We start from the raw sequence: 10959 nt of genomic DNA on the forward strand, positions 1-10959 counted from the left end.
TTCAAAGGCATAGGTTACTATAAATGGACTTTTCTTGTCAATGGATGGCTTTTGCTTCACATTTCTCAATGTAAACATTTATTTAGAACCTTTCTTAATCGAAAACATAAAAAAATTCAACTGAAAATCAATAACGAGATTATAAAACCATTTAAAGTGACTAATAAGGCTTTCAAAGGCATAAGTGACTATAAATGGACTTTTCTTGTCAATGGATGGCTTTTGCTTCACATTTCTCGAGGTAAACATTTATTTAGATCCTTTCTTAACCAAAAACAGAAAAAAATTCAACCTAAAATCAATAATGAGATTATAAAACCATTTAAAGCGACTAATAGGGCTTTGAAAGGCATAGGTGACTATAAATTGACTTTTCTTATCAATGAATGGCTTTTCCTTCGCGTTTCTCAAGGTAAACATTTATTTATAACCTTTCTTAACCGAAAACATAAAAAAATTCAACTTAAAATCAATAATGAATTTATAAAACCATTTAAAGCGAGTAATAAGGCTTTCAACGGTATAAGTGAATATGAATGGACTTTTCTTGTCAATGGATGGCTTTTGCTTCACATTTCTCAAGGTAAACATTTATTTAAAACCTTTCGTAACCAAAAACATAAAAAAAGTCAACTTAAAATCAATAATGAGATTATAAAACCATTTAAAGCGAGTAATAAGGCTTTCAAAGGCATAGGTGACTATAAATGGACTTTTCTTGTCAATGGATGGCTTTTGCTTCACATTTCTCGAGGTAAACATTTATTTAGAACCTTTCTTAGCCGAAAACATAAAAAAATTCAACTTAAAATCAATAATGAGATTATAAAACCATTTAAAGCGAGTAATAAGGCTTTCAAAGGCATAGGTGACTATAAATGGACTTTTCTTGTCAATGGATGGCTTTTGCTTCACATTTCTCGAGGTAAACATTTATTTAGAACCTTTCTTAATCGAAAACATAAAAAAATTCAACTTAAAATCAATAATGAGATTATAAAACCATGTAAAGCGAGTGATAAGGCTTTCGAAGGCATAGGTGACTATAAATGGACTTTTCTTGTCAATGGATGGCTTTTGCTTCACATTTCTCGAGGTAAACATTTATTTAGAACCTTTCTTAACCGAAAACATAAAAAAATTCAACTTAAAATCAATAATGAGATTATAAAACCATTTAAAGAGAGTAATAAGGCTTTCAAAGGCATAGGTGACTATAAATGGACTTTTCTTGTCAATGGATGGCTTTTGCTTCACGTTTCTCGAGGTAAACATTTATTTATAACCTTTCTTATCCGAAAATATAAAAAAATTCAACTTAAAATCAATAATGAGATTATAAAACCATTTAAAACGAGTAATAAGGCTTTCAAAGGTATAAGTGACTATAAATGGACTTTTCTTGTCAATGATGGCTTTTGCTTCACGTTTATCGAGGTAAACATTTATTTATAACCTTTCTTAACCGAAAACATAAAAACATTCAACTTAAAATCAATAATGAGATTATAAAACCATTTAAAGCGTGTAATAAGGCTTTCAAAGGCATAGGTAACTATAAATGGACTTTTCTTGTCAGTGGATGGCTTTTGCTTCACATTTCTCGATGTAAACATTTATTTAGAACCTTTCTTAATCGAAAACATAAAAAAATTCAACTTAAAATCAATAATGAGATTATAAAACCATGTAAAGCGAGTGATAAGGCTTTCGAAGGCATAGGTGACTATAAATGGACTTTTCTTGTCAATGGATGGCTTTTGCTTCACATTTCTCGAGGTAAACATTTATTTAGACCCTTTCTTAACCAAAAACAGAAAAAAATTCAACCTAAAATCAATAATGAGATTATAAAACCATTTAAAGCGACTAATAGGGCTTTGAAAGGCATAGGTGACTATAAATTGACTTTTCTTATCAATGAATGGCTTTTCCTTCGCGTTTCTCAAGGTAAACATTTATTTATAACCTTTCTTAACCGAAAACATAAAAAAATTCAACTTAAAATCAATAATGAATTTATAAAACCATTTAAAGCGAGTAATAAGGCTTTCAACGGTATAAGTGAATATGAATGGACTTTTCTTGTCAATGGATGGCTTTTGCTTCACATTTCTCAAGGTAAACATTTATTTAAAACCTTTCGTAACCAAAAACATAAAAAAAGTCAACTTAAAATCAATAATGAGATTATAAAACCATTTAAAGCGAGTAATAAGGCTTTCAAAGGCATAGGTGACTATAAATGGACTTTTCTTGTCAATGGATGGCTTTTGCTTCACATTTCTCGAGGTAAACATTTATTTAGAACCTTTCTTAGCCGAAAACATAAAAAAATTCAACTTAAAATCAATAATGAGATTATAAAACCATTTAAAGCGAGTAATAAGGCTTTCAAAGGCATAGGTGACTATAAATGGACTTTTCTTGTCAATGGATGGCTTTTGCTTCACATTTCTCGAGGTAAACATTTATTTAGAACCTTTCTTAATCGAAAACATAAAAAAATTCAACTTAAAATCAATAATGAGATTATAAAACCATGTAAAGCGAGTGATAAGGCTTTCGAAGGCATAGGTGACTATAAATGGACTTTTCTTGTCAATGGATGGCTTTTGCTTCACATTTCTCGAGGTAAACATTTATTTAGAGCCTTTCTTAACCGAAAACATAAAAAAATTCAACTTAAAATCAATAATGAGATTATAAAACCATTTAAAGCGAGTAATAAGGCTTTCAAAGGCATAGGTGACTATAACTGGACTTTTCTTGTCAATGGATGGCTTTTGCTTCACGTTTCTCGAGGTAAACATTTATTTATAACCTTTCTTATCCGAAAATATAAAAAAATTCAACTTAAAATCAATAATGAGATTATAAAACCATTTAAAACGAGTAATAAGGCTTTCAAAGGTATAAGTGACTATAAATGGACTTTTCTTGTCAATGATGGCTTTTGCTTCACGTTTATCGAGGTAAACATTTATTTATAACCTTTCTTAACCGAAAACATAAAAACATTCAACTTAAAATCAATAATGAGATTATAAAACCATTTAAAGCGAGTAATAAGGCTTTCAAAGGCATAGGTGACTATAAATGGACTTTTCTTGTCAGTGGATGGCTTTTGCTTCACATTTCTCGATGTAAACATTTATTTAGAACCTTTCTTAATCGAAAACATAAAAAAATTCAACTTAAAATCAATAATGAGATTATAAAACCATGTAAAGCGAGTGATAAGGCTTTCGAAGGCATAGGTGACTATAAATGGACTTTTCTTGTCAATGGATGGCTTTTGCTTCACATTTCTCGATGTAAACATTTATTTAGAACCTTTCTTAACAAAAAACATAAAAAAACTCAACTTAAAATCAATAATGAAATTATAAAACCATTTAAAGCGAGTAATAAGGCTTTCAAAGGTATAAGTGACTATAAATGGACTTTTCTTGTCAATGGATGGCTTTTGCTTCACGTTTCTCGAGGTAAACATTTATTTATAACCTTTCTTAACCGAAAACATAAAAAAATTCAACTTAAAATCAATAATGAGATTATAAAACCATTCAAAGCGAGTAATAAGGCTTTCAAAGGCATAGGTGACTATAAATGGACTTTTCTTGTCAATGGATGGCTTTTGCTTCACATTTCTCGATGTAAACATTTATTTAGAACCTTTCTTAACAAAAAACATAAAAAAACTCAACTTAAAATCAATAATGAAATTATAAAACCATTTAAAGCGAGTAATAAGGCTTTCAAAGGTATAAGTGATTATAAATGGACTTTTCTTGTCAATGGATGGCTATTGCTTCACGTTTCTCGAGGTAAACATTTATTTAGAACCTTTCTTAACCGAAAACATAAAAAAATTCAACTTAAAATCAATAATGAGATTATAAAACCATTCAAAGCGAGTAATAAGGCTTTCAAAGGCATAGGTGACTATATATGGACTTTTCTTGTCAATGGATGGCTTTTGCTTCACGTTTCTCGAGGTAAACATTTATTTATAACCTTTCTTATCCGAAAATATAAAAAAATTCAACTTAAAATCAATAATGAGATTATAAAACCATTTAAAGCGAGTAATAAGGCTTTCAAAGGCATAGGTGACTATAAATGGACTTTTCTGGTCAATGGATGGCTTTTGTTTCGCGTTGCTCGAGGTAAACATTTATTTATAACCTTTCTTAATCGAAAACATAAAAAAATTTAATTCAAAATCAATAATAAGATTATAAAACCATTTAACGTGAGTAATAAGGCTTTCAAAGGCATAGGTGACTATAAATGGACTTTTCTTGTCAATGGATGGCTTTTGCTTCGCGTTTCTTGAGGTAAACATTTATTTATAACCTTTCTCAACTGAAAACATAGAAAAATTCAACCTAAACTACATAATGAGATTATAAAAGCATTTAAAGCGAGTAATAAGGCTTTCAAAGGCATAGGTGACTATAAATGGACTTTTCTTGTCAATAGATGGCTTTTGCTTCGCGTTTCTCGAGGTAAACATTTATTTACAACCTTTCTTCTCCGAAAATATAAAAAAATTCAACTTAAAATCAATAATGAGATTATAAAACCATTTAAAGCGAGTAATAAGGCTTTCAAAGGCATAGGTGACTATAAATGGACTTTTCTTGTCAATGGATGGCTTTTGCTTCACATTTCTCGATGTAAACATTTATTTAGAACCTTTCTTAATCGAAAACATAAAAAAATTCAACTGAAAATCAATAACGAGATTAGAAAACCATTTAAAGTGACTAATAAGGCTTTGAAAGGCATAGGTGACTATAAATGGACTTTTCTTGTCAATGGATGGCTTTTGCTTCACATTTCTCGAGGTAAACATTTATTTACATCCTTTCTTAACCAAAAACAGAAAAAAATTCAACCTAAAATCAATAATGAGATTATAAAACCATTTAAAGCGACTAATAGGGCTTTGAAAGGCATAGGTGACTATAAATTGACTTTTCTTATCAATGGATGGCTTTTCCTTCGCGTTTCTCCAGGTAAACATTTATTTATAACCTTTCTTAACCGAAAATATAAAAAAATTCAACTTAAAATCAATAATGAGTTTATAAAACAATTTAAAGCGAGTAATAAGGCTTTCAAAGGCATAGGTGACTATAAATGGACTTTTCTTGTCAATGGATGGCTTTTGCTTCACGTTTCTCGAGGTAAAAATTTATTTATAACCTTTCTTATCCAAAAATATAAAAAAATTCAACTTAAAATCAATAATGAGATTATAAAACCATTTAAAGCGAGTAATAAGGCTTTCAAAGGTATAAGTGACTATAAATGGACTTTTCTTGTCAATGATGGCTTTTGCTTCACGTTTATCGAGGTAAACATTTATTTATAACCTTTCTTAACCGAAAACATAAAAACATTCAACTTAAAATCAATAATGAGATTATAAAACCATTTAAAGCGAGTAATAAGGCTTTCAAAGGCATAGGTGACTATAAATGGACTTTTCTTGTCAGTGGATGGCTTTTGCTTCACATTTCTCGATGTAAACATTTATTTAGAACCTTTCTTAATCGAAAACATAAAAAAATTCAACTTAAAATCAATAATGAGATTATAAAACCATTTAAAGCGAGTAATAAGGCTTTCAAAGGCATAGGTGACTATAAATGGACTTTTCTTGTCAATGGATGGCTTTTGCTTCACATTTCTCGAGGTAAACATTTATTTAGAACCTTTCTTAGCCGAAAACATAAAAAAATTCAACTTAAAATCAATAATGAGATTATAAAACCATTTAAAGCGAGTAATAAGGCTTTCAAAGGCATAGGTGACTATAAATGGACTTTTCTTGTCAATGGATGGCTTTTGCTTCACATTTCTCGAGGTAAACATTTATTTAGAACCTTTCTTAATCGAAAACATAAAAAAATTCAACTTAAAATCAATAATGAGATTATAAAACCATGTAAAGCGAGTGATAAGGCTTTCGAAGGCATAGGTGACTATAAATGGACTTTTCTTGTCAATGGATGGCTTTTGCTTCGCATTTCTCGAGGTAAACATTTAATTAGAACCTTTCTTAGCCGAAAACATAAAAAAATTCAACTTAAAATCAATAATGAGATTATAAAACCATTTAAAGCGAGTAATAAGGCTTTCAAAGGCATAGGTGACTATAAATGGACTTTTCTTGTCAATGGATGGCTTTTGCTTCACGTTTCTCTAGGTAAACATTTATTTATAACCTTTCTTATCCGAAAATATAAAAAAATTCAACTTAAAATCAATAATGAGATTATAAAACCATTTAAAACGAGTAATAAGGCTTCCAAAGGTATAAGTGACTATAAATGGACTTTTCTTGTCAATGATGGCTTTTGCTTCACGTTTATCGAGGTAAACATTTATTTATAACCTTTCTTAACCGAAAACATAAAAACATTCAACTTAAAATCAATAATGAGATTATAAAACCATTTAAAGCGAGTAATAAGGCTTTCAAAGGCATAGGTGACTATAAATGGACTTTTCTTGTCAGTGGATGGCTTTTGCTTCACATTTCTCGATGTAAACATTTATTTAGAACCTTTCTTAATCGAAAACATAAAAAAATTCAACTTAAAATCAATACTGAGATTATAAAACCATTTAAAGCGAGTAATAAGGCTTTCAAAGGCATAGGTAACTATATATGGACTTTTCTTTTCAATGGATGGCTTTTGCTTCACGTTTCTCGAGGTAAACATTTATTTATAACCTTTCTTATCCGAAAATATAAAAAAATTCAACTTAAAATCAATAATGAGATTATAAAACCATTTAAAGCGAGTAATAAGGCTTTCAAAGGCATAGGTGACTATAAATGGACTTTTCTGGTCAATGGATGGCTTTTGTTTCACGTTGCTCGAGGTAAACATTTATTTATAACCTTTCTTAATCGAAAACATAAAAAAATTTAATTCAAAATCAATAATAAGATTATAAAACCATTTAACGTGAGTAATAAGGCTTTCAAAGGCATAGGGGACTATAAATGGACTTTTCTTGTCAATGGATGGCTTTTGCTTCACGTTTCTCGAGGTAAACATTTATTTATAACCTTTCTTATCCTAAAATATAAAAAAATTCAACTTAAAATCAATAATGAGATTATAAAACCATTTAAAGCGAGTAATAAGGCTTTCAAAGGCATAGGTGACTATAAATGGACTTTACTTGTCAATGGAAGGCTTTCGCTTGGCGTTTCTCAAGGTAAAATTTTATTTATAACCTTTCTTAACCGAAAACATAAAAAAATTCAACTTAAAATCAATAATGAGATTATAAAACCATTTAAAGCGAGTAATAAGGCTTTCAAAGGCATAGGTGACTATAAATGAACTTTTCTTGTCAATGGATGGCTTTTGCTTCACATTTCTCGAGGTTAACATTTATTTAGAACCTTTCTTAGCCGAAAACATAAAAAAATTCAACTTAAAATCAATAATGAGATTATAAAACCATTTAAAGCGAGTAATAAGGCTTTCAAAGGCATAGGTGACTATAAATGGACTTTTCTTGTCAGTGGATTGCTTTTGCTTCACATTTCTCGATGTAAACATTTATTTAGAACCTTTCTTAATCGAAAACATAAAAAAATTCAACTTAAAATCAATACTGAGATTATAAAACCATTTAAAGCGAGTAATAAGGCTTTCAAAGGCATAGGTAACTATATATGGACTTTTCTTTTCAATGGATGGCTTTTGCTTCACGTTTCTCGAGGTAAACATTTATTTATAACCTTTCTTATCCGAAAATATAAAAAAATTCAACTTAAAATCAATAATGAGATTATAAAACCATTTAAAGCGAGTAATAAGGCTTTCAAAGGCATAGGTGACTATAAATGGACTTTTCTGGTCAATGGATGGCTTTTGTTTCACGTTGCTCGAGGTAAACATTTATTTATAACCTTTCTTAATCGAAAACATAAAAAAATTTAATTCAAAATCAATAATAAGATTATAAAACCATTTAACGTGAGTAATAAGGCTTTCAAAGGCATAGGTGACTATAAATGGACTTTTCTTGTCAATGGATGGCTTTTGCTTCACGTTTCTCGAGGTAAACATTTATTTATAACCTTTCTTATCCTAAAATATAAAAAAATTCAACTTAAAATCAATAATGAGATTATAAAACCATTTAAAGCGAGTAATAAGGCTTTCAAAGGCATAGGTGACTATAAATGGACTTTACTTGTCAATGGAAGGCTTTCGCTTGGCGTTTCTCAAGGTAAAATTTTATTTATAACCTTTCTTAACCGAAAACATAAAAAAATTCAACTTAAAATCAATAATGAGATTATAAAACCATTTAAAGCGAGTAATAAGGCTTTCAAAGGCATAGGTGACTATAAATGAACTTTTCTTGTCAATGGATGGCTTTTGCTTCACATTTCTCGAGGTTAACATTTATTTAGAACCTTTCTTAGCCGAAAACATAAAAAAATTCAACTTAAAATCAATAATGAGATTATAAAACCATTTAAAGCGAGTAATAAGGCTTTCAAAGGCATAGGTGACTATAAATGGACTTTTCTTGTCAATGGATGGCTTTTGCTTCACATTTCTCGAGGTAAACATTTATTTAGAACCTTTCTTAACCGAAAACATAAAAAAATTCAACTTAAAATCAATAATGAGATTATAAAACCATTTAAAGCGAGTAATAAGGCTTTCAAAGGCATAGGTGACTATAAATGGACTTTTCTTGTCAATGGATGGCTTTTGCTTCACGTTTCTCGAGGTAAACATTTATTTATAACCTTTCTTATCCGAAAATATAAAAAAATTCAACTTAAAATCAATAATGAGATTATAAAACCATTTAAAACGAGTAATAAGGCTTTCAAAGGTATAAGTGACTATAAATGGACTTTTCTTGTCAATGGATGGCTTTTGCTTCACGTTTCTCGAGGTAAACATTTATTTATAACCTTTCTTAACCGAAAACATAAAAACATTCAACCTAAAATCAATAATGAGATTATAAAACCATTTAAAGCGAGTAATAAGGCTTTCAAAGGCATAGGTGACTATAAATGGACTTTTCTTGTCAGTGGATGGCTTTTGCTTCACATTTCTCGATGTAAACATTTATTTAGAACCTTTCTTAATCGAAAACATAAAAAAATTCAACTTAAAATCAATAATGAGATTATAAAACCATTTAAAGCGAGTAATAAGGCTTTCAAAGGCATAGGTGACTATATATGGACTTTTCTTTTCAATGGATGGCTTTTGCTTCACGTTTCTCGAGGTAAACATTTATTTATAACCTTTCTTATCTGAAAATATAAAAAAATTCAACTTAAAATCAATAATGAGATTATAAAACCATTTAAAGCGAGTAATAAGGCTTTCAAAGGCATAGGTGACTATAAATGGACTTTTCTGGTCAATGGATGGCTTTTGTTTCGCGTTGCTCGAGGTAAACATTTATTTATAACCTTTCTTAATCGAAAACATAAAAAAATTTAATTTAAAATCAATAATAAGATTATAAAACCATTTAACGTGAGTAATAAGGCTTTCAAAGGCATAGGTGACTATAAATGGACTTTTCTTGTCAATGGATGGCTTTTGCTTCGCGTTTCTTGAGGTAAACATTTATTTATAACCTTTCTCAACTGAAAACATAGAAAAATTCAACCTAAACTACATAATGAGATTATAAAACCATTTAAAGCGAGTAATAAGGCTTTGAAAGGCATAGGTGACTATAAATGGACTTTTCTTGTCAATAGATGGCTTTTGCTTCGCGTTTCTCGAGGTCAACATTTATTTACAACCTTTCTTATCCGAAAATATAAAAAAATTCAACTTAAAATCAATAATGAGATTATAAAACCATTTAAAGCGAGTAATAAGGCTTTCAAAGGCATAGGTGACGATAAATGGACTTTACTTGTCAATGGAAGGCTTTCGCTTGGCGTTTCTCAAGGTAAACATTTATTTATAACCTTTCTTAACCGAAAACATAAAAAAATTCAACTTAAAATCAATAATGAAATTATAAAACCATTTAAAGCGAGTAATAAGGCTTTAAAAGGTATAGGTGACTATAAATGGACTTTTCTTGTCAATGGATGGCTTTTGCTTCGCGTTTCTCGAGGTAAACATCTATTTATAACCTTTCTTATTTGTGAACATAAAAATATTCAATTCAAAATCAATAATAAGATTATAAAACCATTTAACGTGAGTAATAAGGCTTTCAAAGGCATAGGTGACTATAAATGGACTTTTCTTGTCAATGGATGGCTTTTGCTTCGCGTTTCTCGAGGTAAACATTTATTTATAACCTTTCTTAACCGAAAACATAAAAAAATTCAACTTAAAATCAATAATGAGATTATAAAACCATTTAAAGCGAGTAATAAGGCTTTCAAAGGCATAAGTGACTATAAATAGACTTTTCTTGTCAATGGATGGCTTTTGCTTCACATTTCTCGATGTAAACATTTATTTAGAACCTTTCTTAATCGAAAACATAAAAAACTTCAACTGAAAATTAATAACGAGATTATAAAACCATTTAAAGTGACTAATAAGGCTTTGAAAGGCATAGGTGACTATAAATGGACTTTTCTTGTCAATGGATGGCTTTTGCTGCACATTTCTCGAGGTAAACATTTATTTAGAACCTTTCTTAACCAAAAACAGAAAAAAATTCAACCTAAAATCAATAATGAGATTATAAAACCATTTAAAGCGACTAATAGGGCTTTGAAAGGCATAGGTGACTATAAATTGACTTTTCTTATCAATGGATGGCTTTTCCTTCACGTTTCTCAAGGTAAACATTTATTTATAACCTTTCTTAACCGAAAACATAAAAAAATTCAACTTAAAATCAATAATGAGTTTATAAAAGCATTTAAAGCGAGTAATAAGGCTTTCAAAGGCATAGGTGACT

This window comes from Theobroma cacao, chromosome 4 (assembly GCF_053813885.1).
Source record: "Theobroma cacao isolate CCN51 chromosome 4, ASM5381388v1, whole genome shotgun sequence".
NCBI lineage: Eukaryota > Viridiplantae > Streptophyta > Magnoliopsida > Malvales > Malvaceae > Theobroma > Theobroma cacao.